At 46.1% G+C, this 26,033-nt stretch overlaps 1 protein-coding gene across 3 annotated transcripts in view; it reads left to right on the top strand.

The window, feature by feature from the left end:
- LOC142584998 (four and a half LIM domains protein 2-like) overlaps positions 1–26,033 on the top strand; it is a 172,039-nt gene that overhangs the window by 64,428 nt on the left and 81,578 nt on the right. The window contains exon 1 of one of the 3 annotated variants that reach the window (XM_075695416.1): positions 11,583–11,732. The exons of the other annotated variants lie outside the window; for them this stretch is intronic. The gene's annotated coding sequence lies outside the window, so the exon portion shown is untranslated. Of the gene's footprint in view, positions 1–11,582; positions 11,733–26,033 lie in introns of those variants that run through there. 3 annotated transcript variants of the gene reach the window in all.

The raw sequence follows: 26,033 nt of genomic DNA on the forward strand, positions 1-26,033 counted from the left end.
GTGTGTAATATTGTATCCAGACTTCTTTTTCTCCTTCCCCTGCTTAGTTATTAATGGTGCTTCTAGAAGCGATTGCATTTATTGTTGCTCTTGTAACTAATAAGCAAGCATACCCTTGCATTCCCTTAGCATGAGATCTTTGTCTGTATTATCTGGCCTAGTTGATTGTGCCTTAAAAGAATAATGAGCTGAAACGGACATGTGTTGACCGATTGAAGCCGTGGTGCACACATCGTCAGCGATTCAGTATACCATGTTTTGCCTTGCGGCACTCTGTTTGTGTGCTTTGCCGCCGATGACGGCCTCGACCAGCTGTGTCTCTCTCGAATGTTCTGACGCGCATTCGCCTCATATCTTCGATATAAGTGCACGCACACGAATACTCAGTTCAGCCACTGCATCCCCGAGGCGTTTCGCAACCTTGTGCCGCAGAGTGGGTTGACACGGTCGTTTATGCTTTCGTGGGAGGCTTCGCTTCGGCGCTGGAGTAAACAGTATTTTTGCTGGCGGAGCTCTGCATTTCGATATGCGACATCGCCAGAGCCGCCTGTTCAGTGCACGTTTCGTGCGTTGGTTGCCGTGAAGGAGGTTTAAGAGCTCTTCGGTTTCGGCCATCGATATTTATTTGTTTGTTGCGCATCTGTAAGACTTTACGGGTTTCGGGCACTCGTGTGTCACGTATTCACTGTCGAAAGGCGGGCGTGATGCCGCTTTCCATCTTGCGATTCGTGTACGGCGATGTAGCGCCCTGTAGCGCAGAGGACACAGCCAAGTATATAAATGGAACATCGACGATTTGCTATAGCCGCCGGTGACATTTCGCGTAAAACAACAGAAAAGAAAAGGAGAGAGAGCACAAAATAACAGGAAAGGAAACGCGGAAGATAAACAGGCCTGCGGGGCGCACCCAAGATAGAAAACACCGACCTTTTGCCTTTGAGATAGCACAGCGGCGTTATATCGGGCTTCTTCACCGAGGTCTGACTTGCTTGTTCTGTGTAGGGAGCTCCGGAAGAGTATTGGAAATGTCATAAGACACAGAGATGCAGACTTTATTAGGTTCCCTCCCCTCCCTCTACCTCATCTTTCTATTCCCTCTCTCCCGTCCCCCAGAGTAAGGCAGCCAACCAGACGCATTTCTGGTTAACATCCCTGCCTTCCCACTTCACTTTCTCTTCCTCCTCCTCATTTCTTTCTTTCTTGCATTTTTTTCTCCATATACTGCAGGCCAGCATTTTTGGCACTAGCAGGAGTGCCCTACATGAATAGAGCATACAACATATTTGCAATACCTCGCGGGTCTTGGTGCTGACGCACTCCACAAAACCATGCGCAGGAAAAACAGTGCACGCACACACACACACATACACACTCTTAAACAAAATTACACCCTTTGGGTCGTATTTTGCCACACAACACTAATATTCATCTGTCTTGCCCGCATTTACTTTCTTTAATGCTGCGAGCCCGGTGCTTCCAAGACACGGATGGCATGCGAGTTATCAGCATGACAGAGGATTCTCGACAGGAAAGTAGCGAGCGCAGGGATTTCAAGAAAGGAAACGCAAGCAAGACGGATGACGATTTAGTTGTGTGGCAAATATACAACCCAAAGGGCCTAAACTTTTTTTAGAGTGCATCCATACACATGCGCGCGCACATTAAAAAAAAAGAGAAAATAATAATTTCGCGCATACCAATCTTAACAGAGCATAAAATGTGCGCGAAGAGAATATAGAGCAATAGTGGAGAAACAGAAAAAAGGTTTACAGAATGACGGAACACACAACAGATTTGAGAGTTTTTGTTCAGTTATTGAAATTCCTCTGCAGCTCCTTTCAGGAAAATATTAAATTTAGGCATGAAGACATCCAGACACTCTTAATGGGCGTTATGTATCGCCTGCACTCTAGATAGAGGGTCGCAGAAATCTGAAGGCGGAAAGGCGCGCTGTTTCCTTGTGACTCTCTCCGGAATGTAAAAGCGCACATTAGAAAGAAAGGGCGAGCAGCAGATTTTTCCATATAATAATTTGTGAAGAAAACGAACATCCGATTTGTTGCGTCTACAGGCGAGGGTAGGTAACGTGAGTGTCTGTGTTAGCTCTATCGAGATGGAAGGCTTTTGACAGAATCGAAGTTTAAATATAGATGTGAACTTGTCTTACATATTTTCGAGAAGTTCACAATTTGACCTATAAGTGCCGCCCCAAACCACGGAGGCGCGCTATTATATAAAGTTACAAATGGCCCGAGTTGTTTGAAGTATGTCGTCACCCCAAATACTGTGCCGAGCGTTCGAAGTGTACGCTACCTCGTCTGTTGAGCGCGGGGCGATAAACTCAGAGGGCAATCGAAGTACACTCCAAGGTCCTTCGTTCGTTGAGCGCTTGGCAGGAGAACGTCTTTAACGCTACAGGGAAATAAAGTCCGGCTAGTCTTCCGCGTGAAACTTGCAACTTTCGTTTTTGATTCATTTATGACCAGCTTGTCTTCAGCGCACCATGGCGCAACATTTGAAATGTCCTACTGAAGAGCGGCGCCTTCATTAACATTTTTTTACCGCTTTGAAAACTTTCGCGTGATCAGCATATAACAGAATTGAAGAGTTTTAGAGTTTTTAATGACTGGCGAAGCGTCGTTAATAATCAGTGAGGAAAGAAGAGGGCCCAAGACACACCTTTATGGAACTCTACTTGTAACTGAATAATGTTCTGGCGACATTTACGGTAACGTAGCAGTACCGGTCGCGTAGGTATCTTCTTATCAGCGCTGTGACAGAGTGGTGCATATCAAGTTTTGTCAACTTATGAAGGAGTATTTTGTGGCATACGATATGAAACGCCTTACTGAGGTCAAAATAAATAACATCCACGTGTCCTTCTTTACACACTGCTTGAGAGGCACGCATCATGAAGCTTACGAGGTTGGTAGTCGTGGAGCGTCCCGATAGGGATCTATGCCGCTGAGGAATGCTAACATTTTCAATTGAGGATGACATTATTGAGCGCAAAGTTGACTCGAATAACCTAAATGTTGCGCATAGGAGAGAAATAGGTCTGCCGTTATTCGCAACAGTTCTTGCCCTTGACTCAAGCACGGGAACGACCCGCGCTGTTTTCCAAGCCTTTGGGAATATGTTCGTCTTTAAAGGAGAACTAAAATACAAGTAAGCACTGAAACAAGCAAGGTCCCGTGCGTCTTAATTATCGCAGGTGGAATCTCATCAGGACCACACAAAAAAGACGGTTTTAAGCGTGTGGTGCGTTTGATAATTTTCATGCGTTTGATGCTGAGGCTGATAGACTTTAATCTAGCGAGGGGTGATTGGAAATCTCACTAACTCCGTGACTGTACACTTCACCGTACACAGACCTCAAGTGTGGGGCGTAGACACCTGCGACATCTGGGACAGGCTGATTGTCGCTATCACGTATATTTTGTTTCTCATTGTTGGATGACTGTTCACGAACGTGTCTCCAAAAAAGACTTTGAATCTTTAGAAGTACTAGCTTCCACGTGTGCTACACACTTGTAGATACGTTTAGAGAGTGCCCTGTACATCTTAAAATCTATATGCCAGTGTTCCTGATTTGTACGCTGTGCCTTCCTGTGAGCACGGCCTTTTAGCTTCAAAGATGTTTTCAGTTCAATAGATAAACAGTGGGGAAATTCAGAGCGTTGAGTACCTTTTAGTGGTATAAAGTTCTTCATTCCATTGTGACTAATATTCGGGAATGTTGTGACTTGGCCATTAACATCTCTTATTTCTACTACTGAATACCAGTCCATATTATTAAGATAGTGGTAAAGACCCACGCAATCTCCGCTTAAGAAATTAAAAGACCGAGGTGTTGCTGTATACTTTAATCTCCTGCCACTATAGGTATCGCAAATAGTAGTGAAATATGAAGAGGGTCCTGATATTTACCTGGCTTAATAAGTGGAAAGTCCCCGCAGGACACATTCACAGCTTCTGCGTTACTACGACATAGGTCTGGTACATTGCCACAAGAGTTCATAATATCGTTAACTTGGCGTAGATATGTAAAAGACATAAATTCAAGTAACGAGTTGCACTTGGCAGATAAACAACAAGAATTATTTGAAATTTCACCAGTTTTGCCAGGAAATGCCTGGCGTATTATGGCAATCAATTATGAGTATCTTATGGCGAGCATGAGCCGATATAACATTTTGAGTTGTGGCTAGAATAGTCACGTACAAATCAATATTCATATTAGGCGCAACATATAAATTCCCCACTAATAGCCGAATACTTTACTTTTTAATTACTAGCATCAAAAATCTCTGCCCAGACACGTTCCTTTGTACATTCTAAATCAGGGCGCCGAACGGATCTGAATGATTGATTGATCGCAATCAGGACCCCACCGCCCTTTGGTTTCGGGGAAGAAGGATCACGGTCTCGTTGCCAAACTTGAAAGGTGAGCGGTAAATACGAACTAGATGGTATTTCAGGGCACAACCAGGTCTCTGTTAAGGCAGTGATTGGAAAACAAGACGAAATGACGTTGGAGAAAAATTCATTCACCTTTGTGCATAATCCACGAACATTCTAATAGAAAACTCTCACATCGCTGATGCTTCTTTTCATCTTGTTCAACAACAACAACAACAACAACAACAACAACAACAACAACAACAACAACAACAACAACAACAACAACTGTCGTCGTCGTTGTTGTTGTTATATTACAATCTTCGTAGATCAGAAGGCAGGCCCGTCAAAGCCAAGGAATTTGCTTGCGTGAGTTGGCCCGGCACGTCGGCAAAAAAAAATGGTAGCATGTATAGCAATGAAAAGCTGGTGAGACTCATCACAACAACAAAATGAAACAGAAAGTCAGCTGAAATCAGTGACAACAGGAATACAAGAAACGAGAAAAAGAGAACAGTTTTTAGTATTATACGTAGCTTATAGTTGATTTAATAATTTTTTCAGGTTTAATTTCGTGGTTGCAGTAAATATATGGTCAGGTAGGTAATTGGACTTTCTTGGGACAGAAGCATACCTACTACTTTACCAAATCTTATGTTGCAGTAGGGTACAAAGGCGATGTTTTCGGTAGGGCACGCCAAGCACTATATTCCTGTTTGAAATTGGAGTTCCATTATTGTCTGACCACAACCGTTTGAGTGAACAAAGTCTTAAATGACGGAATGTCCAGGCGTACAAACAAGTTCACGTTGTCAGCCGAGAAAAATTTATACGCAAAGGACTTCAACATACTTTTTAGAATTCTGCTAATTTGGCACTGCCATCGAGGAGAGCAAAAACCGAACAATGTAATGCCATAACGTAAGACGCTGTATGCTAAGGCGTGCATGATGCTGATTTTTACAAGTATTGGTACAACGGATTTAATGTTAAAAAGCAGCGATGAAACACTTCTGAGTCTTCCGCAAATATATGTCATGTGATCGCTTCATGAGAGGTCACTGTCAAAGAAAACACCAAGGTGAGTTTACATATTCTACGGGGGCACACTGACACGATTGTCAATAAGGACAGTGCAGAAACAGTGGTCAGTTTGTAACAGTTGTTAGCAAATCAGGTTATTGCATCGTACACACTCTCTTGAAGTAACGCAACTGCTTTTGAGTAACAGACATGTTTTGCTAAAAGGACAGTATCATCTGTATACTGAAATATCATACACTTCGATGCAGCTAACGAAAAATCATTTATCAATATGTTACAAGGAAGAGGAGACAGAATAGAACCCTGAGGCACTCCAGCTTTCCGAGGTACTTTGTTGTTGATAAATAACTGGTTGTCTAAAAATATCATCTGGGAGCGACTGTACAAGTAGTTTTTTTAGGAACTGGTAAACTGGCCCCCTGAAACCGAGGAGGTATAGTTTTTCAAGCAGGAGTTCGTGGTTGATACAGTACCGGATGTTTTATAGGTATCGAGAAACAGTGCACGTGCAAACATGTTTTGTTGTAAAGCTGTGTTTAATTCGTCTGAAAATTCCTCGAGCAGAGCAGTGGTGCGCCATCCCGCCGCAATACCAAACTGACGGATTGATATGACTGAAAACTTATCTAGAAAGGAAGTCATGGTTTCTAAGGGAAATTTTTCTATTATTTGAGACATGATAGGCAAGATCGATAGGCAAGTTAGTAACTCTCCACATTACCTTTCTTCCTTCCTTTAAAGAATGGCGTTACAATAGCCGATTGTAAATCCGCCAGCAGTGTAACTGTGTCTAGGAATTAATTATGACGAGAAGAATACCGCATAGCGTGTTGAAGTTCCTTTGCAGCAAAGAAATAATAATAATAATAATAATAATAATAATAATAATAATAATAATAATAATAATAATAATAATAATAATAAATACAACGTTTTGGCAGTCATTAAAATCTCTTCAATTTTGTTGTAAGCTTCATGCGGAAGACTAACCGGACTTTATTTCCCTATAGCGTTAAAGACATTCTCCTGCCAAGAGCTCAACGAACGAAGGACCTTGGAGTTTACTTCGATTGCCTTCCGAGTTTCTCGCCCCGCGCTCAACAGACGAGGCAGCGTGCATTTTGAACGCTCGGCACAGTATTTGGGGTGACGAGATACTTCAAACAACTCCGGCCATTTGTAACTTTATATAATAGCGTATGCCAATCCAGTTCTTCAGCACGCCTCCGTGGTTTAGGGCGGCACTTGTAGGTCAAATTGTGAACTTCTCGAAAATGTGCAAAAGAAGTTCGCATCTATATTTACACATCGATTCTGTCAAAAGCCTTCCGTATCCGTAGAGTTAACACATACACTCAGGTCACCTACCCTCACCTGTAGACGCAACAAATGGAATGTTCTTTTTGTTCACAAAATAATGCATGGAGAAATCCACTGCTCGCGCTTGCTTTCTAATGCGCGCTTTTACATTCTTCAGAAAGAGACAAAGATACAGCGCGTCTTTGAGTTTTCAGATTTTTGTGGCCCTCTTTCTATAGTGCAGGCGACATATAACGCCCATTCAGAGTGGCTGGATATCTTCATGCCTAAATTTAATATTTTCCTGAAAGGAGTTGCAGAGGAATTTCAATAACTGAGCAAAAGCTCTCATATCTGCTCTGTGTTACTTCATTCTTTAATGCTTTTTTTTTTCTGCTTCTTCACTATTGCTTTGTACACTCTTCGTGTACACACCTTATGCACTGTTAAAATCTGTATTCACGAAATCTTTTTTTTATGCGCGCGCGTGTGTATGTATGCGTGAGCTTGCAATATTCTTCCTGTGCATTGTTTTTCCGAGTGCGCCTGAACCAAGACCATCGAGGTTGTTCCTGGGCACTTTAACAAACGGCGTTGTTTGATTATTATTGTTATGATTATTATAATTATAATTTGATGTAGTCTGCCGCTCACCGCTCCTGATGAAGCACACGCATTGTGATGTTGACTTGTCAGTTGTCAGGCTCTTGCTATGTTATGTTAACATTAGCAGTTGACGTTATCATGTTATGTTAACGTCAACGGCCAAACGTCTTCTATTTACATTGCAATTAGTGGCGTCCCTCAAGCATCAGTATAAGGACCATTCTTTTTTTTTAATTTTTATGATTGACGTTCATTCCGTTATTCGGAACTCTTCTTTCCTTCTAAATGCCGATGACAAAACAATGTTAAAAAAAAATTCACTGTTGCTGACTGTCGCACCCTGCAGTCGGGCCTGCTTTCCTTTTCTATATGGTGCAAAGATGACTTTCACACGCAAAACAGCAAGCATTTCCTTTTCTTATTCTATACATTCTGTATCTTTTTGTAAGATCTGTGAGATCAATGATCTTGGTCTACTTTTTGATGCAACTTTACACTTTTCTGCTCACACTAAACACGTTGCTATGCGGGGTATGAGCTCTCTTAGCTCAGTTTGCAGAGTATAGAGGGGATTTGCCTCCTGCACTGTAGCGCAAGTTGTACACAACTATCTGTCTTCCTCAACTTGAATGTGCGTCGGTCATCTGAAATGGATTTTCCAGATCCAACAGTGGCATATTAGTACACATAAAAAGTTTCTAAGCATATGTCTCCACCAATTGCAAACAGTGACCTTGCACCTTGTTCTAACACTGTTGGATTATTGTCATTGCCCTTAATTCGCTTGCGACGCAATCGCGCTGACTTTGTTTCTCCTTCACGGCATCCTCACCTGTATCTACTTCCTCAGTTGTACCATGCTTCGTATTCCGCGCAAAATCACCTGACAGCATAGACTTTTCCATGTCCCAGCCTGGAATCAACAACACGCAACCATCCACAGAATACAGTGTTTTTATAATTCCTAATTTCATGATCTTGATATTTTTAATAACTCGCTGTCATGGTTCCCGTCCGAGCTTTACCATGTTGTGTCATAGTTTCATGCATTGTTAATCTGCTCTACTTCGCCTTTTCCTTTTGTATTGACATGGCGCTTTGCTGTATCTTTGCCTTTTCACAATTTCTCTTTCTATTCAGTGCTTTTTTAAATTATATTCCCCTGCTGTGATCATGTTTTTGGATTGCAAGGTATGCACGCGCCAGTGGTCACACCTTAAAGGTTGTTCCTGGGTACGTTAAATTAACATGAGTGATTATTGGATGGATGGATGGATGAATGGATACAACTTTCTTGAACGTCTGGCAAGGTTTAACGCGACCCGGGCTCAGGTCTCCCACGGAGGAACGTCAAGGCCCTGCCTCAACGCCGCCTCACGGGTTTGCTGGACTGCCCACGTCTGGATTCCGAGGTCTGAGCTGCGCAGAGCGGCGGCCCACCTCGACGACAGGGTCTCCGGAGTAACTGCTATCCCTCCTATAGCTACATTGCACTCCCACAGCATGTGTTTGAGTGTTGCTGGTCCTTCCTGGGACAATTTGCACGTGTCGTCCTGATGTTTATCTGGGACGATGCGTTTCAGACGGAATGGATTAGGGAAGGTGTTCGTCTGGAGTTGTCGCCAGGCGACGGCCTGCCTCCTGTTCAATTTGGGACTCGGCGGTGGGTATATCCTTCTGGCGTTCAAATATGCACTGGTTATGTCGTTGTATCTGGTGAGCCTGTCCCGTTCTGCTCGAGAAGCGTTCGCTATCGTGCGAGAGGCGTTGCCCTGTTCGGCGCGGCGGGTCATGTCTCGCGCCGTCCGGTGCGCCGTCTCGTTTAGGTTCGGGAGCGCGTCGCCTTCAGTGGTGACGTGCGCGGGGAACCATATGATCCTTAAGCTCGCGGTTTTGGATCTGGCCGCCTTGACCAGAATGGACAGGGCTTCCTTGGAAATTCGACCTTTCGCGTAACTCTTTACTCACGTTTGCGAGTCACTTAGTACGACTTCGCATTCCTGTTCTGTGAGGGCCATCGCAATCGCTACTTCCTCCGCTATTTCCGAGTGTTTGGTGCATACACTGCATGTGGTTCTGATTTTGAACTCTGCGTCTGTGACTACAGCGGTGTATTTTTGGCCGTTCGCATATTAGGCTGCGTCGACAAAGCGTGTGTTTCTCTCCCTGCTGAATGAACGGAGAAGAGCCTCGGCTCTTGCCTTTCTTCTACGCCGGTTGTAATCGGGGTGCACGTTTCTTGGTATGGTTGCCACCGTAATGGTCTCTCTGATTTTGTTGGGGATTTGCATTTTCTGGCCGTGCTGGTTGTGGTACGTTATGCCGAGTGTGTTCATAATGTACGTTACCGTCGTGGTGGTCGACAGGCGTTCGAGCTGCGAGATGCGTTGTGCTTCGACTATTTCTTCTAGAATGTTGTATAGGCCCAGCTGAGCCAGGAGCTCGGTGCTCGTCGACTCCGTGAGGCCCAGGGATTATTATTATTATTATTATTATTATTATTATTATTATTATTATTATTATTATTATTATTATTATTATTATTATTATTAGTTTAGAAGCTTGCCTTGCGACCATATGCAGCTCTCCCCAGTGTCTGGGGCACGTAGATTTATCCTAAATACAGGCAAATGAAGAGTTTGGTGCGTCACGAAGTGGGTGCCGGGCTGCCGCCATTATTCAGTCTGTAGGGTCAAAAGGTGTCCACGCCTTACAAAAATAAGCAGGTCCTTGATTTCTGTGGATTGTAGCAATCAAGCAGGCACATGCCTGCGTGTATCTGTCTATCTACGTCAAGTGAGCACGCATGCAATGCGTGTGTACACGAATTATATGCTCGAACCCTGCGGGCAACATGGAAAAATCGCGGCGGGGATGTGTCGTCAAGGCGCTAGACTACACAAATAGTAGGTTGATGCCTATGCGAATCGTCGTAAATACAACCGAAACAACATGAGAGCCCGCGCCCGTATCAAAACGATCTGACGGTCACTGTCTTGAGAATAATGTCGCGTCCAACAATCGGCAGGGTTCCGCCGCTGCAGGTTAGGGCCAATTTGTTAATTTTCAGACAAGGGTGAGGGAACGCAAACTTGAATACACATTTTCTTATTCTTTAATAATTTACAAAAAAAAAATTGCGCCCGAATGAGGATGCGCTCGGGATGCACGCAGATGGAACTCGTCTATAAACCCAGTCACATCCGCCGTGAAGCGACAGCTGTTATATACAGCGCCGGACGATCGTCGGCAGCCCGACAACGCCGGCGAATCTGTCGCGTGAGTCACGCGCTCGCAGTGAGGTGGCGAGGGTGCGTGCGCTATGTGGGAGGGCAGGTGCACAAGCGGACGGCGCTGGAAGCGCAGCACAGCGGCGCGTGTCGCGGCGTCCTCGGCTGCACGCGACCGGCTGCGCGCGACGTACATAATAAACGGGCGCCGTGCCGAACCGGAATTGCCGGCCCGCGCTCGCACCAGTGCTTTTTCGTTCTCTTTTCGCCGTTTTCAGTCCAGTTTTCTTCCTTTCTTTCTCTCGCCATGGCAACCGCGTTAGTTTTGACCGCACTGCAGACGCTCGCTCTGCGTACATGTCCGCCCGCCTAGCCTCCCCCGTAAGGTCGTCCCTCTCGTTTCGGTTACGTCTCGCTCGCCTTTATTTTTCTTAAATTTTTCTTTTTTGCGATCCTTGTTTTGTTTAGCGCTGTACTTCGCGCTCGGGCGACGGCGGCAATCGGGGGAAAACGAGTCAGACGGCCGTCTGCCGGCGAGCTGCGTAGTATAGGCCGCGGTCTCTTGCACGACGAAAGAAGGCGCGTATAGTGTGACGGACGACGTCGCGGTGTGCTACACCACTGCGTATGCGCAGTGTGCGCGTGGGCGACGGCGACTGTACGCACTCCTGGCGACTCGAGCCGCGATGTCGTCGCGTGCGGAGCCCCGCGCGGTCTCCCCCCGCCCCTGCGCGGCATCTTGGACGGAAGCCGCACGCTGACCAAATCTGGAGCCGCTGACGACGGCCGGCTCGCAGAAAGTGCGCTCGCCGAGGACGCCGGCAACGCCTTCCTTCGAAAGACTGTGCGTGGGTTCTGTTTACAACGCCCTCGACAAGGACACCTCCGAATCGGCTCCGCGGACTCGCTGTCTGTGCTCATATATGTGCGGTCGCGAGCGCGTGTGTGTACATGCGTGTGTGTAGCGTGTGTCCCTTCGGTGAGATCAGAGTCGCTGGCTTCGGTTCGGCGCAGTGCGCTTGCATGCGCGAGCGTCCTCGAGAAAGGAAGAGAAGCCGCGTCGGCGCGCGCCGGATATCGTCGTCACAGGCCGTGCGCGGCGTCTAACGGCGTACGTGTCGGGTGTTTTGGAGCCGGTCGTCATCGGCGACGGTACGTCATTTTTTTTTCGCGCGCCGCGCTATAGTTGCGGGCGGCTGCGGTGTTTGTGTATAGTGGCGGTGCGGGCGCATGCCGTGCTCTCTTCTTGCGCAGGCGAAATTCTGTCGCTTGCTAGGGTTCCGCACGTATATCCGACCGCGTGGGCGCATCGCCTCTTTTTTTGGACGAACGACTGTAAACGGAACCTGCGCGATCTTCAGTGCTCCAGCATAGTCATCGTCGCATGCCCGTCTGTGCCGTGCCGCCGGAGCGCCTGCGGTGAAGCATACGACGCACGTCATTCGTTTTGCGCGCCAAGCCTGCCTGTCGTCGAGTCAGAAATCTGCTGGTGTTGCCGGCGGCGGCTTCCGCGGAGGCTCTGTCGGTGATCGCCGCTTCGAGCCGTTTTTTTTTTTTTTCCCTCGCCGGACGTCATCTCCTACGAGGTGAGCAGTGGCGCACGCCTACCCGCGTAAATGGTTTCGCCGAGCGGCGAACGCTTCGGTTTGTTGTCACGCAGCATAAATATATGTGTCGTGGCTCCACATGCACAGCCGCGTCCGTTCCGTGATGTGTCGTATGAATCAACTCTCATCAAGGATCGGCAAAGCTACAGCGTCGAGTTTCCGTCGAGAACATATAGCGAAGCCGTACGCTGATGCGTATATGGTGCGGCCGCGCGCCCCTCTCTCCGAAGAGAGAGAGAGAGAGAAACATCAGCCGGTGCGGAACGGGAAGCGAAGCGCGCATAACGGGTAAACAGTGAAGCCGCGCCTGCGCTCCCGATGGAATTTGTCCCGGCATCGGGTCGCCGTTGCTCGTCTTGTTGTGGGACCATCAAAAAACCTACACGGGCCACAACAGCGTTGTTTTGCTTTTCGGTTCGATACGCTCGAATAATGTTCGCTTTTGCATCCGTATAACTCGGCGTACTTGCGTATGACAAGGTTAAGGGAAGTATGTGGGTATATATGCCTACGATAAAGTGCGACAGATATAATACTTCTTGCGTTCTGTTAAGCTGTTTTTAGCCGCGCCATGTCCAGAAACATTGGACGTGAATAACGATAAGTTCCGGGGTGTTTTAGAATAAAATGAAATTAATTTTTTTGTTGTGTACTTGCCAGAGTCACTATCTGATTATAGGACACTCAAAGACGGAGAGGCTACATCAAAAGTGCATCACTCACAATTGAAATGTTTCTTGAACGCACAGACTATAGAAGTACTTACACAGTGCCTTGCGCACGCGCTGTAGAGCGTAGAAAGAACGCCTCCCCGTTATTATGCGTATGCTTGCGTTTCAAGATCTCTCTATTATGAATATCAACAAAGAAAAAACGGATTCGCTATCTTGAAGTTTATCGTTTAGTTTCGTTTGTTACTCTGTGTGCAGTATATGCATTACCCGCAGCTTACTCATATGCTTAATCTACCTTGAGATTTATCATTACGTACCGTTAAACGATGATTACACCCAAAACACATTACATCGAAACACAACGCGACAACGAAGTTCTGGTATTCCGTTCCGTTTATTTTTTTACGCCGCTATACTTTAGAAGCGACCTAATTATGGCTTTTAAATCAAGCAAGCCCCACTATATTCCTGGTAATAGTAAGGCGGTTTTTTTGTTAACGATTACCATGCTTTGTAGCTGATAACAAATTCCCGTAGGTAACGGGCACTGCCTTTTCTGTTAGTAAACGTTAGCAACACTACCGTTACTAACGGTAGCGATAGTACTAATGCAGTGAATAGTGTGACAAAAAACACACTAACTGCAAGTAGTGGGAGCTATCTTTTGTTTTGGAAGAGGGTGCCATCGTCCTCCTTCTCGTCAACTCACGTCACTGCGCATGCGCCACGCCACGTGGACGCCCAATTATCCCTCGTGCGTGCGTCCTATTACGGAGAACGAGCGAGGCCGTTGCGATCCTGTGTCAATGCGGCCGCAGGTCACCAAGGAGTACACGTGTCTTGGCAGGCAGGCAGGCGTCGCAGTGTGCTGCTCATCGGGCGAAGGAAGCGGCAGGTCACATTTCCACTGATAGAAATCGCCCACTGCTGAAAGTATATATATATATATATATATATATATATATATATATATATATATATATATATATATATATATATATATATATATATAGGCTGCGTTGAGAGAGAGAAATTATTGTGTGAGAGGCAAAGAGGAGGTCGGCCTGGCCTAGTGTTCTGGCTGATGCTGTACACAGGGAAAGGAGGAAAAGGAACAAGAAACAGCCACGAGAAATGATGATGAGGTCGGGAAGAAGGGACCGTATGTATGTACAGTAATCACCGAACGCATTGGTCTGTCTAAAGACTGTAGAGTATATTCCAGTGTTTTGCGAATAGTCTAGAACAACACTGGCAGCTGTTTCTTGCGGCTGTGCGGTCACACAGAGGGCACAGAATAGCAACTTCTGAGAAACTTTTCACGCTTGGCAGCGCAGGTGTCGTTACCTGCCGCTGTCGCAAGTAGGCAGGACAGTCGTAAAAGGATAGCTGCGTCGTCTCAGGTTGTATTCGTGGCTGTATTCACAGTTCGGGATGTTCGCTTGGCCGATATGTTGTGGGTGGCGCCGGGTGTGACGAGAAGTAAACACGCCGCTACAATTGCAGCATGTTCACTACAGTAATTAATTAGAAATTGAATGAGTGAGTTGTGATAATTGATTAAATATGGGCTTAGATTTATTGTGCTAGAAATGTCCGCCTCTTAGAATAATCTCGCTGAAGTGCCAGCATTATGCTGTCTTTGCTAATGCTCATTTTGCATTAAGCTAATTCCGCAAAACTTAAAAATTGTCACTCCGTATACATTAACGCACCGTGTACTTCTGTATACTTAGACGTAGAAGAAAGGCTGTGATGGTGAGTTGCTCGAAATGAAGGTAGCAAACAATTAAATAAGGACGTAAGAAAAGATGAAACAAAGGAAGGAAAGAAGGGAATCAGGAAGTGAAGTAATTGTTTTATCCAAGAAACGGACAACGTTCATACAGGGGAGTTTGACTGCTTAATGGAGGTACACTTTAATGTTATATGTCAGGTGCGTTTACTGCCGTCAACGATTGTAAATGGAAACGGCAGGGCGAGTACTTATTGCGCAGCCTCGCGAAACGCAATATGGTGTGGTGATGTGTGTAACCAGTTGGGAGACGTGTCACGGACAGTGCTCGTGACCAATCGCCGTCTCTTCTACATCATGGGTGAGTTGGAATAACCGCACGGTGAAGTGTAACAGCGGGTAATCACTGGAACGTTAAGGGCGACTAAGGCTATGACACGAGTGTTTGTCCTGTCGCTTTCACTGCCCTCGTGTTCCGTCCGTTCGCTCTATTGTCTGGCTGATGGCGTCCGGTTGTTATGCGGGGCAGTCGCTGCCCGGGGACGACAGGCAACGGCTTTCCTGTCCGGCCTATGTGTGGGTGCTTTTGAGCTCGTATTAAGGCACGCCGCAAGAAGCGATCAACGGAGGCTTTGGCGCCATATATAGCCTCGGCGCAGTGTCTCTATATGCGCTCCTGCCTTATCTCGAGCTTGCAGAAGTGCTCGGAACGGCTGGCTTGTTTCCTGCGCAGCTGCTTATAAGAGCGATCGCCGACACTTCGGAGGAGGGGTGGCAGAGTAAATATTCTCGCCCACGTCTCCGAAAATGCAGTGTTTCTGCAGAGGATTTTTTTTAATGTTCGTGCTTGTAGGCGAACGTTGGCGAAAAAAAGTAATGTTTTCTGAGTGTTCTCTCTCTTCGCATATATAGTAAACTAAAATCTGTGTCTATTTCGATGCGTAGCAACGCGCCATAAATGTGGTCATCATACAGAAAGCAAATATTTGCTCTAGACCGTCGTTGTTACTTTGGTACTGGTGGAGATTTATCCTTTTCTTTGTTACCGGGACGCCAGTTTCACTTTACAACGGATTTATTAGAATTAATTATAACTCTCCTCTCTTCCATTCTTTATTGTGCATCGTACTTCTGAGCTTACGTCAGGTAATGCAAAGTCCATGCTTGCACAAGGTACTCAGAAAACGTAGCCAAGATAAGTTACTAAATACAATGCGAACAAGCGCTGGAGTATTAAATACCTTTTTTGAGTACTAAATACTCAAATAAGTATTTCCTCACCTCAAAAAGACAAGATAACTTTTGTTACGAAATGTAAGCAAAGGTAAAAAGATGAAGGACGCTTAAGCTTCGCCTTTAAGAGTGGAACTTCATATCGTCCATAGATCCCTGACTGCTGCTCACGTTTTCCTGCATATGGAGCGTACGTAATCGTAATATGTGCCGGGAAACGCTGGTCGCGAACGCTATGTATGGAGGCGGGCTTTCTGGCAGAAACCCGGCCTCTTGTGTGGGCCGCGATGGATGGATGGATGGATGTATGAGCGTCCCCTTTGGAACTGGGCGATAGGTTGCGCCACCAAACTTTTACCTAATGCCCTACTTAGGTAAAACAAGAAAAAAAAAAAAACGCTATGAACTCCCACAACCAAATTTCCTGATCCCCTATTGCGAACTTTACTTTTGTACGTCTCCGTTTTTTATCGTTTCCCTACTGGTCTTCCACCAATCCTCTAATCGCCTCTTACTAATCCCTCTGGCGAAAATGTTTACTTTTCCACTGCTCTCGCTGAACCCAAGGGCTTCAAGGACGCCAGTGGTGCCTAAATCGACCACTGGGTAGACGTCTTCACTTTCTAATAAAACATGCGCCATAGTTTCCTTAGCTTTACCGCAGCAAGCACATGCTTCTTCTTCTTTCTCATATCTCGCTTTATAGGTGCGTGTTCTAAGGCATCCCGATCTCGCTTCGAAAAGTAATGAGCTTCCCTTTGAGTTATCATAAATTGTTTCTTTCCTGATTTCGCTTTTTTCCTCTTAAGTAGTTAGTCATGGCAGGTTTTTTTCCATTGCCGCTACCCATGAGATTATTTCAGCCTCTCTGACTTTCCGCTTGACGTTCTTTGTTGCTGCAGTGCCCACCTTACAGGCCGCATACTTGCTGGTAAGCTTCTTAGTTCTTTTCTTCCACTGTGAATCAATGTTTTTTCTGTAGAGATACCTCAACACTCTCCCAGCCCATTTACTTCCGTATTCCTCAGTTGTTCTTCATAATCAATTTTACTGCGAGCTTCCCTCACTTCTAACTAGTCCAGCCCATGTCACCCTGCACAGCTACATTTGTAGTTTTCCCATGAGCGCCCACTGCGATGCGTCTCACTGACCTTTGGTTCCCATCGAGTCCTGATTGTATCCCTGATTTAAAGCAAACAACCGCATTTCCAAAAGTAAGTCCTGGAACCATTACACCTTTCCACATACCACGGAGCACCTCGTACCTATTGAACCTCTATAGCGCTCTGTGCTTCATTATGGCTGCATTTCTCTTCCCCTTCGCTGTTATTGTTTTTTCCTGTGTTTCCATATATTTATTGCCGTCGTTTATCCATATACCAAGGTATTTATATTCTGTTGCACAAGGTATTTCCTGGCCCTGTATTGCCACTGTCTGTTCACTGTTTTCATTGAACACCATAACACCTGATTTTCTAACACTAAATTTCAAACCTAAATGATTGCCTTCCTGTCCACAGATATTAGACAGACGTTGCAAATCACTTTGCTTGTTAGCTAGCAACACAATGTCGTCCGCATAACATAAACCTGGAAGCTGCTGCTCTACTACTGTACCCGCCTGTTTGTATGAGAGATTAAACCCAATATTACTTCCTTCTAGCGCCCTCTCCATCTTCACCATGTACATCATAAACAGCAGTGGGGATAAAGGGCACCCATGCCTCAGTCTCTTGTTGGTACCAACTTTCTCCGCACTCCTCATCCTTTCCCATTTAACACAAACGGCATTTTCTAGGTAAATCTCTCTCAAAAGCTGTAGACAATCGTTAGCTAAGCCTTCCCCATCCAGAATATCCCACAATATGTTGAGGTCTACGTTGTCATAGGGTCCTGTAATGTCTAAAAAAGCCACATATAATGGCCTGCTTTCTACTTTTGATATTTCAATACACTGAGTTAGAAAGGTACTTTGGACTCTCCTCCGCTATGCGGCGGAGGTGAGCGCCATCTGGAGGTATTGCGAAGAGCCGGGTGCGCCGTTCCGTGACCCCCGAGATACTCACGCGCCTGCGCGCGCAAATGGCGGACGCCGTGGCCGGTCTATGATTGGTAGAAACGATGGAAAATGTTTCTTTTGTTTAGTTTTCGTGCTACAAAATTATGTTTTCTGGTCTAGTTAAATTAGAATATGACGTTATCATGTCTGCAGGTAGTGTGTAAGTCGTACTTAACGATATTTCAACCTATCTTAGCTTGATAAACTCAATTAGTTCTGTAACTTTCTTGCGCCACATGGAGGGCCTGAGTATGGGTGGTTCAAATGTACTTTTTCTGATACGACGTCCGACGTAGGATTTTCTGCGGCACGGGGTCCTTAACGCTCTCCCGTAAAAAGGGCCTATATTTTACTAGAAATTTTTATTGGCTCGCAGACGGAGCTGCTTTAAGGTGGCTATCCGACAAGTTGCCCCGTTTTTCTTAAACGCGTTCCCTCCGACGCTGCAGAGGCACTCCAATGATGCCCTCGATGGCACGGCGCCGTTGCGTCATGCTCAGGTATTCGGCACTACTCTTCATCAGTGGGAAGCTTATAGGCAAGTTCACCATTTACTCCATCATGAGGTCTACAACTTGCCGGCGTTCACTTTCCTCCATCCATTGCAGCTGGATTAAACCAAGCAACCAGGACAGCGCTGGCAATAATATATTGTCCTTTAATCATGCCTCCAAACTGGAAAAAATTAGAAAAAGAAAGCGCGGTCGGTTTTACTGTTGAAGCTTGAGAGCCACACTATTATTTGTTTTTTTCTTAACTCTGCCGCCCTGAACATTTGTGAGGCAGACGAAATGGGCGGGCCAGTCATCTGCGCATGGTGGTACGCGTTCGCCGTGGCGCGCCCGTTGCGCATGGATGCCGCACTTGACAGTGACGAAGGGCTTTTCTTATCTGCTTAGTAAGTATATTCTGAAACGTATTGAAGTTACAGCAAAAATGCCGACTCGCCAAATTTTTAAAGTGATATCAAGTTAAAAATTAGGGGGTTTTACTTGCCCAAATAATGATCAGATTATGAGCCACGCCATAGAGGGGACTCCGGAAATTTGAAGCACCTGCGGTTCTTTAACGGCCGTTTGGCGACGATCTGAACTAGATGACCGTGGTAGAGAACCTGAAGCGACTGCTTGGCCGCGAGCTGGCGCTGCGTAACAGGCCTCTCGTACCGCTGGCCCGTAAAACCGCTCAGCTATGGGAAACCAGCGCTGCCCAGGGGGCGCTCGTGAAAAATGGCCAGCAGCGCCGTAAGTGAGACAGTGCCGCAACATTTAGTCTCCCACATTAACGCAGGGCAGCATGGGAGCATGTTTTTTCTTGGGGGAGGGGGGGGGTTACAAAACTGTAACCTTAGTGACAGAAGTTGGCCTACTTTTAGTTTTCCTCCATGTCTTTCCTCCCCTTTTATCTCTCTCTCTGCATTTGTGTTGGGCTGCTGAGCACGAGGTCGCGGGATCGTATCCCGGCCACGGCGGCCGCATTTCGGTGGGGGCGAAATGCGAAAACACCCGTGTGCTTAGAATTAGGTGCCCGTTAAAGAACCCCAGGTGGTCGAAATTTCCGGATTCCTCCACTACGGCGTGCCTCATAATCAGGAGGTGGTTTTGGCACGTAAAACACCATAATTCAGTTCAATTCTCTCTCTGCATTTATTTTTCGTTTCTGTCAGGGTGGATATTGAAAACGGTGAAGCGGCTAGGGTCATCCAGGACGAAGTCTATTGTGAAAAACGCCCGAGAAGTTTCTTGCGCGGAAAACTGCATGAGATCCATGCACCATGCAGCAGCTGCAGCTTATACCACCGATCGTGTTGCGGTGCGGTTTCGAAAAGACCGACTTGCTTCTTGATGCAAAATAACTCGAAAAGGAGGAGGATTGCATAAAATAAGTTGTTTTGTAGGCTGAGAAAACGACACCTGGCAATGGTGGTTCAGGGAATACAATTTATGAGTGAGAAGAAGCTATATAAATGTCGTCGGAACTCAGATAAGCGATCGCTTGTTCCATTTCTGCTCATTCCAGACGCAAGTAGTGACAGTTCCTTCAATAAAGCTTCGACTGGTGCTAGTTGGTATGGTATTGTTCTGATTGCTGCGCTAGACTGCTTATACGAAGGACAAAAAGGAGACATGCGCACATGTGCGCAAACTTTCGACTGTTTATCATTCGCAAGTTCGCGTCAAATGTAGTCGCCCTTCGTGTATATATTTGACGTGCACTAGCGAATGATAAACAGTTGAAAGTTCGCGTGCATGCGTGTGTGTATCTTTTTTGTCCTTCGTATAAGCAGTATAGCGCAGCAAGCAGAACGACAGTTTCTTCGTCGGCACAGTGACGTTGATTTCGTTGGAGCCACTTACGGTGCGTAAGTGGCTCCAACCAAAATGAAGGTGCGTGCCCGCGGCACGGCAAGTCGCCGCCCACCGTTTGCAGTTCACGGGGAGGGCGGCGGTTCCGCTGGCAAACGGCGAGATTTGCCTGCGAGGTCACCCTGCGGCACAGCGGCGTGGCCATTCAGCGACAGAGGAATGGTCTGGCGTCGCCGCCAGCCTCACAGGCGCTGATCGCTCGCCACCGATGTCGTCGCTTCGCCTTTTCCGGTTCTCTTCGAGTTTGTAGCTGCCGGCGCTTCAGAACGAACCGCCGACGCTCCCAAGCAGCAATGTTTTGTTACCGTTGTAAACGCTTTACCCTCTGCTCGCAATAATTCCACGCGAAGAAGAAAACATGCTGATATTTGCAGCGCCTCCAGCTTCGATGCTGGCACGGCTTAGCCGGTTCGCTGTCCGCCGTCAGTAGCCGTGCACTGCAGCTGAACTTGACACGTGTCGGAGCTCTCGTTGGTGTTAAACGTTTGACCGTGGACATAGTTTTTTTTTATAAAATTAAGATTACGTATCACTTTACTCTAGCGAGGATCATCTTGTCTGGAATAGAAGCCACATAAGCAATGTTCGTGTGGCCTGTCGGCGGCGACGCGTCGGTGCAGCGTCGATGCGCTCTCTCTGCAGTAAACACGAAGTGTTCACCGTTTTTGTTCGCTGCGGGAGTGTATGACTAGCATTGTCATTTTATTCATTCTGTCACCGGGCGCTGTCAAAGGCACCACGCACCGCTGGAAACCCAGTGGGAATTTATACGCCGGCTGACACTAACATTGCTCCTAGTGCCCCTGAAAAAAGTGCCTGCTTTATATTTTCTTGTACTAAAGACATGTGCATATTTTTCTACTATATAAGCACTGCCATTTTTGCTTGCAATAAAATGAAATACACACAAACATTTTGCCGGAGAAGCTGTGGAAATAGCTCAAACGACGTGATCGCGCCTGCCTGAATCCAATGTCGCCGTCACTTGTGGTCGAGGTTTTAACAAAAAATAATAGAATGATAGGGCTGTATTACGGCGTTTATAGTTGTGGCAACGAACCACGCAGGAATAACAACGGCCTCCAAGCTTTCTTTTATCTTGCTTTTGTTTCTCGTGGCTTTGCACGTCCCCAGCCCTACCGCTGCTGGCCGTTTTCATTCTGTCTGCACGACTGAACAATGCACGTGATGTCCGCAAGGGGGTGCTGTGTGTCAGGTCATAACTTAAGCTCCCTTATGTTGCAAAGGTAGCGACAACTACACGCGCACCCTCCCGATGGGTCGAACGAGCAGCTCTAGCAGACGATGCGCTGCTCTCTCGCCTGCATTCCGCGGACGCCTGAAAGCGGACTGAGTGTGCTCCTGAACCGGCTATTTAGTAACATTTGTCGCCTAAGCTGCTCAGGAAACTTAAGACGACAGGGAGAGTAACTTGAACGAGCCTGGAGCATGTTTAACGTCGAAATAAAACGCTCGCGTTTCCGAAGCACCTCGTTCTCTTGAACAAGTTTTGCACAGCGGCGATCGTGGAGGGCATTTATTTTCTTCGCTGTGTGCATATTTTAAAATTCAGCGTAACTTGAAGTAGAGATGATATTTGGGTCAGCTGATAGTGCTTCCTTCCTTGCTCGCAAGAATAGCCAGGTTGTGAGCTTGCTGCAACTTTTGGAAGCGCCTATGCACATTGCCCGCTCTAATATGGCCCCGGGCATAATAAGCGCTATGACTTTCGTTACGTTTGTCAGTGTTCGGCAGTATTTCCACGGTTACACGGTCTTGTTAACCTAAGGTTATTTTGTTTATATAGTAATGCGCTAATAGCTTTACTTAGGAGAAAGATTTCCACTGCATGTGTGGATTATCAGCAACCTAGTACCTTCCATTAACTAGGAAATATAGCCTGCCTACCAGTGTCTATGAAGCGCCGATTTCAATTTTCATCTGTTCTTTAAAGAAATGCGTTTATTCCAAGTCCTCCCCCTTTTACTACCCCCACCGCCTCGATTCCCCACGCATTTTTGCGAGCCCCGCAGATATAAGGGTATCTCGCAATGTTAGTGCACTTGCAAATAAATTTGGGGTATTTTTACACCTACAGGCTCTAAAACAAGACTATAGCCAGAAAAGCTGAATTAGGGGGTTTTTATAGAGTTGTAGGAGACTGAAGCAACACTTGTTTAAAAATTGGCTTTTTTTGCAGGAATGTAGATCGAGCTTTTTCTTTGAAAGGCTTGTTGTGAGTACATATTCATGTCACATGTCCTATAGTAGGATAAAATTAAAAAAAAAAAGAGCAGCAGTTAGGAAATAACACTATTGTAAATAGCACCACTGTAGGTGCTATGGGATTTGAACTTAATAAAAGGGCGCCTACACCTGAAAAACATGCTGTGTAAAACGCCCCGATGCGTTATGCACAAAATTAATCATTAGCCCATATGGCTGTTTTACACAGACGGATCAAAGCAACTACATGGCAAGGGCCACTCTAAAACATTACTCTGGGCCTCTTGATTTACTTATGATTCAATGCTCAGCCAACACGCCAGCTGTTTATCACCGACAAACCTCGCGTCACAGTGAGATAAACAAACGCACTTTTATCGGAACGCCGAGATATTTGTGAGAAATGCAGGGCGCGCAAGGACGATGATTATAACCTACAAATGTACACTATAAAGAATGCCGAAGCAATAATAGCGTTGCTATAGAGCATGTGCACGAACAAAAGCAAGCCGGCCAGACGAAAGGGCTGCTTGAAGGTAAGCCTATGACCGTGTTCACATTTAATAAACATTACAAAATTACTTACTTCGCATAGCCGCGAGGGTTTTCAGTCGGCACAAGATCATTTCGCACGATTATATGGAGCTGCTGATATTATTGTCACTACAAGGAATGGTACAGAATTTTCTTTCGTCCGTCGCGCGGTTGCGACAACCGAAGGCACTGCAGCCCGGCAGACTAGCACGTCACGCTGTAAAAGTTGAATTCAAATATTTAATTACTGCGTCCACTCAAGCATCAGCTACACAGACACTCATGTAGCTTGCAACAGCAATGCTACAGAAGCGGGTGAAGTGCTTTCTGGTTACCAAAATCGTCCAACTCCAGGCTCGAACACACAGACATCCGTATATTCCTCGGGCACCGTTGGGCGAAGCGAAGTATATATATATATATATATATATATATATATATATATATATATATATATATATATATATATATATATATATGTGTGTGTGTGTGTGTGTGTGTGTGGGAACACTAAAGAATCTCTGATGAAATGAAAACATTCTATTAAAAAGCAACGCCGAGAAAGCAGCTCCATCTGTTGTGTTTCGCCTTCCCATCTTCCTTAAATATTAATAATTATAACAAAAAACACTCGTTCGTTATATGGTTTGATATTCGGCCTTCATTCATTTCAACTTTCCACCAGTGTCAGTAGCGCGGTCCCAAAACTCTTCCGGAAGGGCGTCCGGAAGAGTTTGCCTCCGGTCTTATACGATCGATATAATCCTCTGAAGGACACTTCTAATTGGACGAGGAGCGGGAGTGCAGCTTTGTTTGCTTGTTTACTGTGAACGGCCCATGAAACGTGCGTTAAGTGCCGAGTATGTAATAATGAAAATCTGTATAGAATGCCGTAGGGCGAGGTAACCTTCAAGATGGGAATTCAGCAGCACAGAATGAAGTTTCTGCTTAAATGATAAAGCCTGTTGAAATGTGCTCGATGTTCATTCAGTCAGTCATGCAGGGTCGCTTACGGCTCTAAAGTCGTTGTGCGAGTTCATCTGGAAATTAGTGACTGATAGTGGCTGTCAGCGAAATTCAATGTATACGGCAGACGCTGCAGAGTTAAATGCCAACGGCAGCGAAACTTCAAATTGGCTAAATGTGTTATGAAGCTACCTTGGCACTGCCGCAGGGTTAGCCTTTGCGTAGTTTTTTTTTTTTTGTTAACAGCCTTCAAACAGCACCTTAAGCACAAGACGTGTGCACCTGGTCGTTGTCGCTATGACGTAAGTGCCAGCACGCTGGCTTCGAGGTGTTTCAGCGCGCCACGGGCAGCCGTGAGCACCGCCTCATTTCGGAGGTGTAACGATGCGGCGTGTCGCTACATTGCTCCAATGCTAATCGCACCAACGTCGACATGCATCATGACATGGGTTATGCCGGATTTTTTTTTTTTTTACATTGCGCGGAAATATGACTGATGGTGCCGCACTTCATCCTGTTTCCTGTCCGCTGCACTTCTGCAGCTTCTTCCGCGTCACACACGCGCATAACAATATATTTTTGCGTCGACTTGCACGAAGAAGCCAACGTGACACGCATAGACCATGATTTCATAAACGCGAAGCTGCGCGAATGCGCAACACACTTGTACGGCGAACGTATTTATCTTTTCGCTGCGCATCTCAAACGAGCCTGGCTATGAAACTGCCACTTCCCACACGTACTTATGGAGCTTACGAATGCAGGTTTCAGACGCTGGGGGCAGTTCGCAAGCGGAGGATTGAACCTTGAGAGCAATACCGTTGTTCAGCTTTGGGCGGAAGCGTGCCGCACCCTTTCTGTCAATAATGCGTAAGAATACTTGCTTTCTTGTGTAATTACTTATTATCATGATTGACGAAGGAATCATGCAGTCATGTTCGCACGCTATATTGTTGCGAGTTTGTGCGTACTTCTTCAAGCGACTATTGAGAACCGTATATCATTAGGCCTTCCTATGGTATCCTCTGACCGCGCTCCTAACGAAAGTTTAGTCTGCGTTATACTCTTTCTGTCATAATTTCTTAATACGTATGAAAAAAAAAAGAAATCCTACGTTGCCGACACGCATGCCTTTGTATTGCGCGAAAATAAAAATGAACAGATTTGCTATCGCGCCGAAAGTCACCAAGCTGAACTTTCTTGGAGAACGGCAATGAGCGAAGTTTCAGCGCCAGCGCCGCAATTCCGCGCATTCTCCCCCGCGCTGACATTAATTGGTGGAAGGCGTGTCTCTGAATGCGATTATTATGGAAGCGAAGCAAACGTGTGCCAGCGACTGCGGGACACGGGGCACCCGGCGTCGCAGTTATCGATTCCGAATTGTCGAGCCGAAACAAGCCACTTTCAGCTTTGCGCGGTGCGCGTTTACCAACTGGAACAACAACAACAAAAAAAAATGTTCCGATGCTAAATGGGGCCAGCCGTTTCCTGGCTTTCGTACGCGTGGCAGCTGTGAAGTTACCTGACAGCGGAAAAACGCCCTCGAACACTTCCTTAACCAAGGCGCACTAAGCTTGTCACTTGACGAAACTTTTTTGTTCGCCCGTCCGTTAAAGCGACCGTTACCACGATTGAACGAAGACTCGGAATGGGTCGTAGCCTCTTTTGCGATAGAAAAAAAAAAGAAAAAAAAAGAAAACATAAAACTAAATCTACGAAACGTGGTGCTCGAAAATTATGCTCCTCTGAGTGGCAGTTGGAAGGTGCCAAAACTGCCCAAGCGAATAATAAGAAGCACGATACGCTTTGTCCAAGGGTTGAAAAGAAAAAAAAAGAAAAGGAAAAGGTCAGGAATATACACTGGTAATTTAGTTTGCGAGCGCTTCTTTTGTGGAATTAGTAGCAATACGAAGTTTGAAAGAGCGCTGGGAGTGGCGCTTCGCGCGCGCCGTTCTGCGCATGAGCGACAAGAAAACCTTGTTGAAGAACTTTGTACTGAGCGAGATGGATGGCATGGAGGAATCTATAGCAGCGGCGCCATAAAATACGGTTT

Source organism: Dermacentor variabilis, chromosome 6, assembly GCF_050947875.1.
Source record: "Dermacentor variabilis isolate Ectoservices chromosome 6, ASM5094787v1, whole genome shotgun sequence".
Taxonomy (NCBI): domain Eukaryota; kingdom Metazoa; phylum Arthropoda; class Arachnida; order Ixodida; family Ixodidae; genus Dermacentor; species Dermacentor variabilis.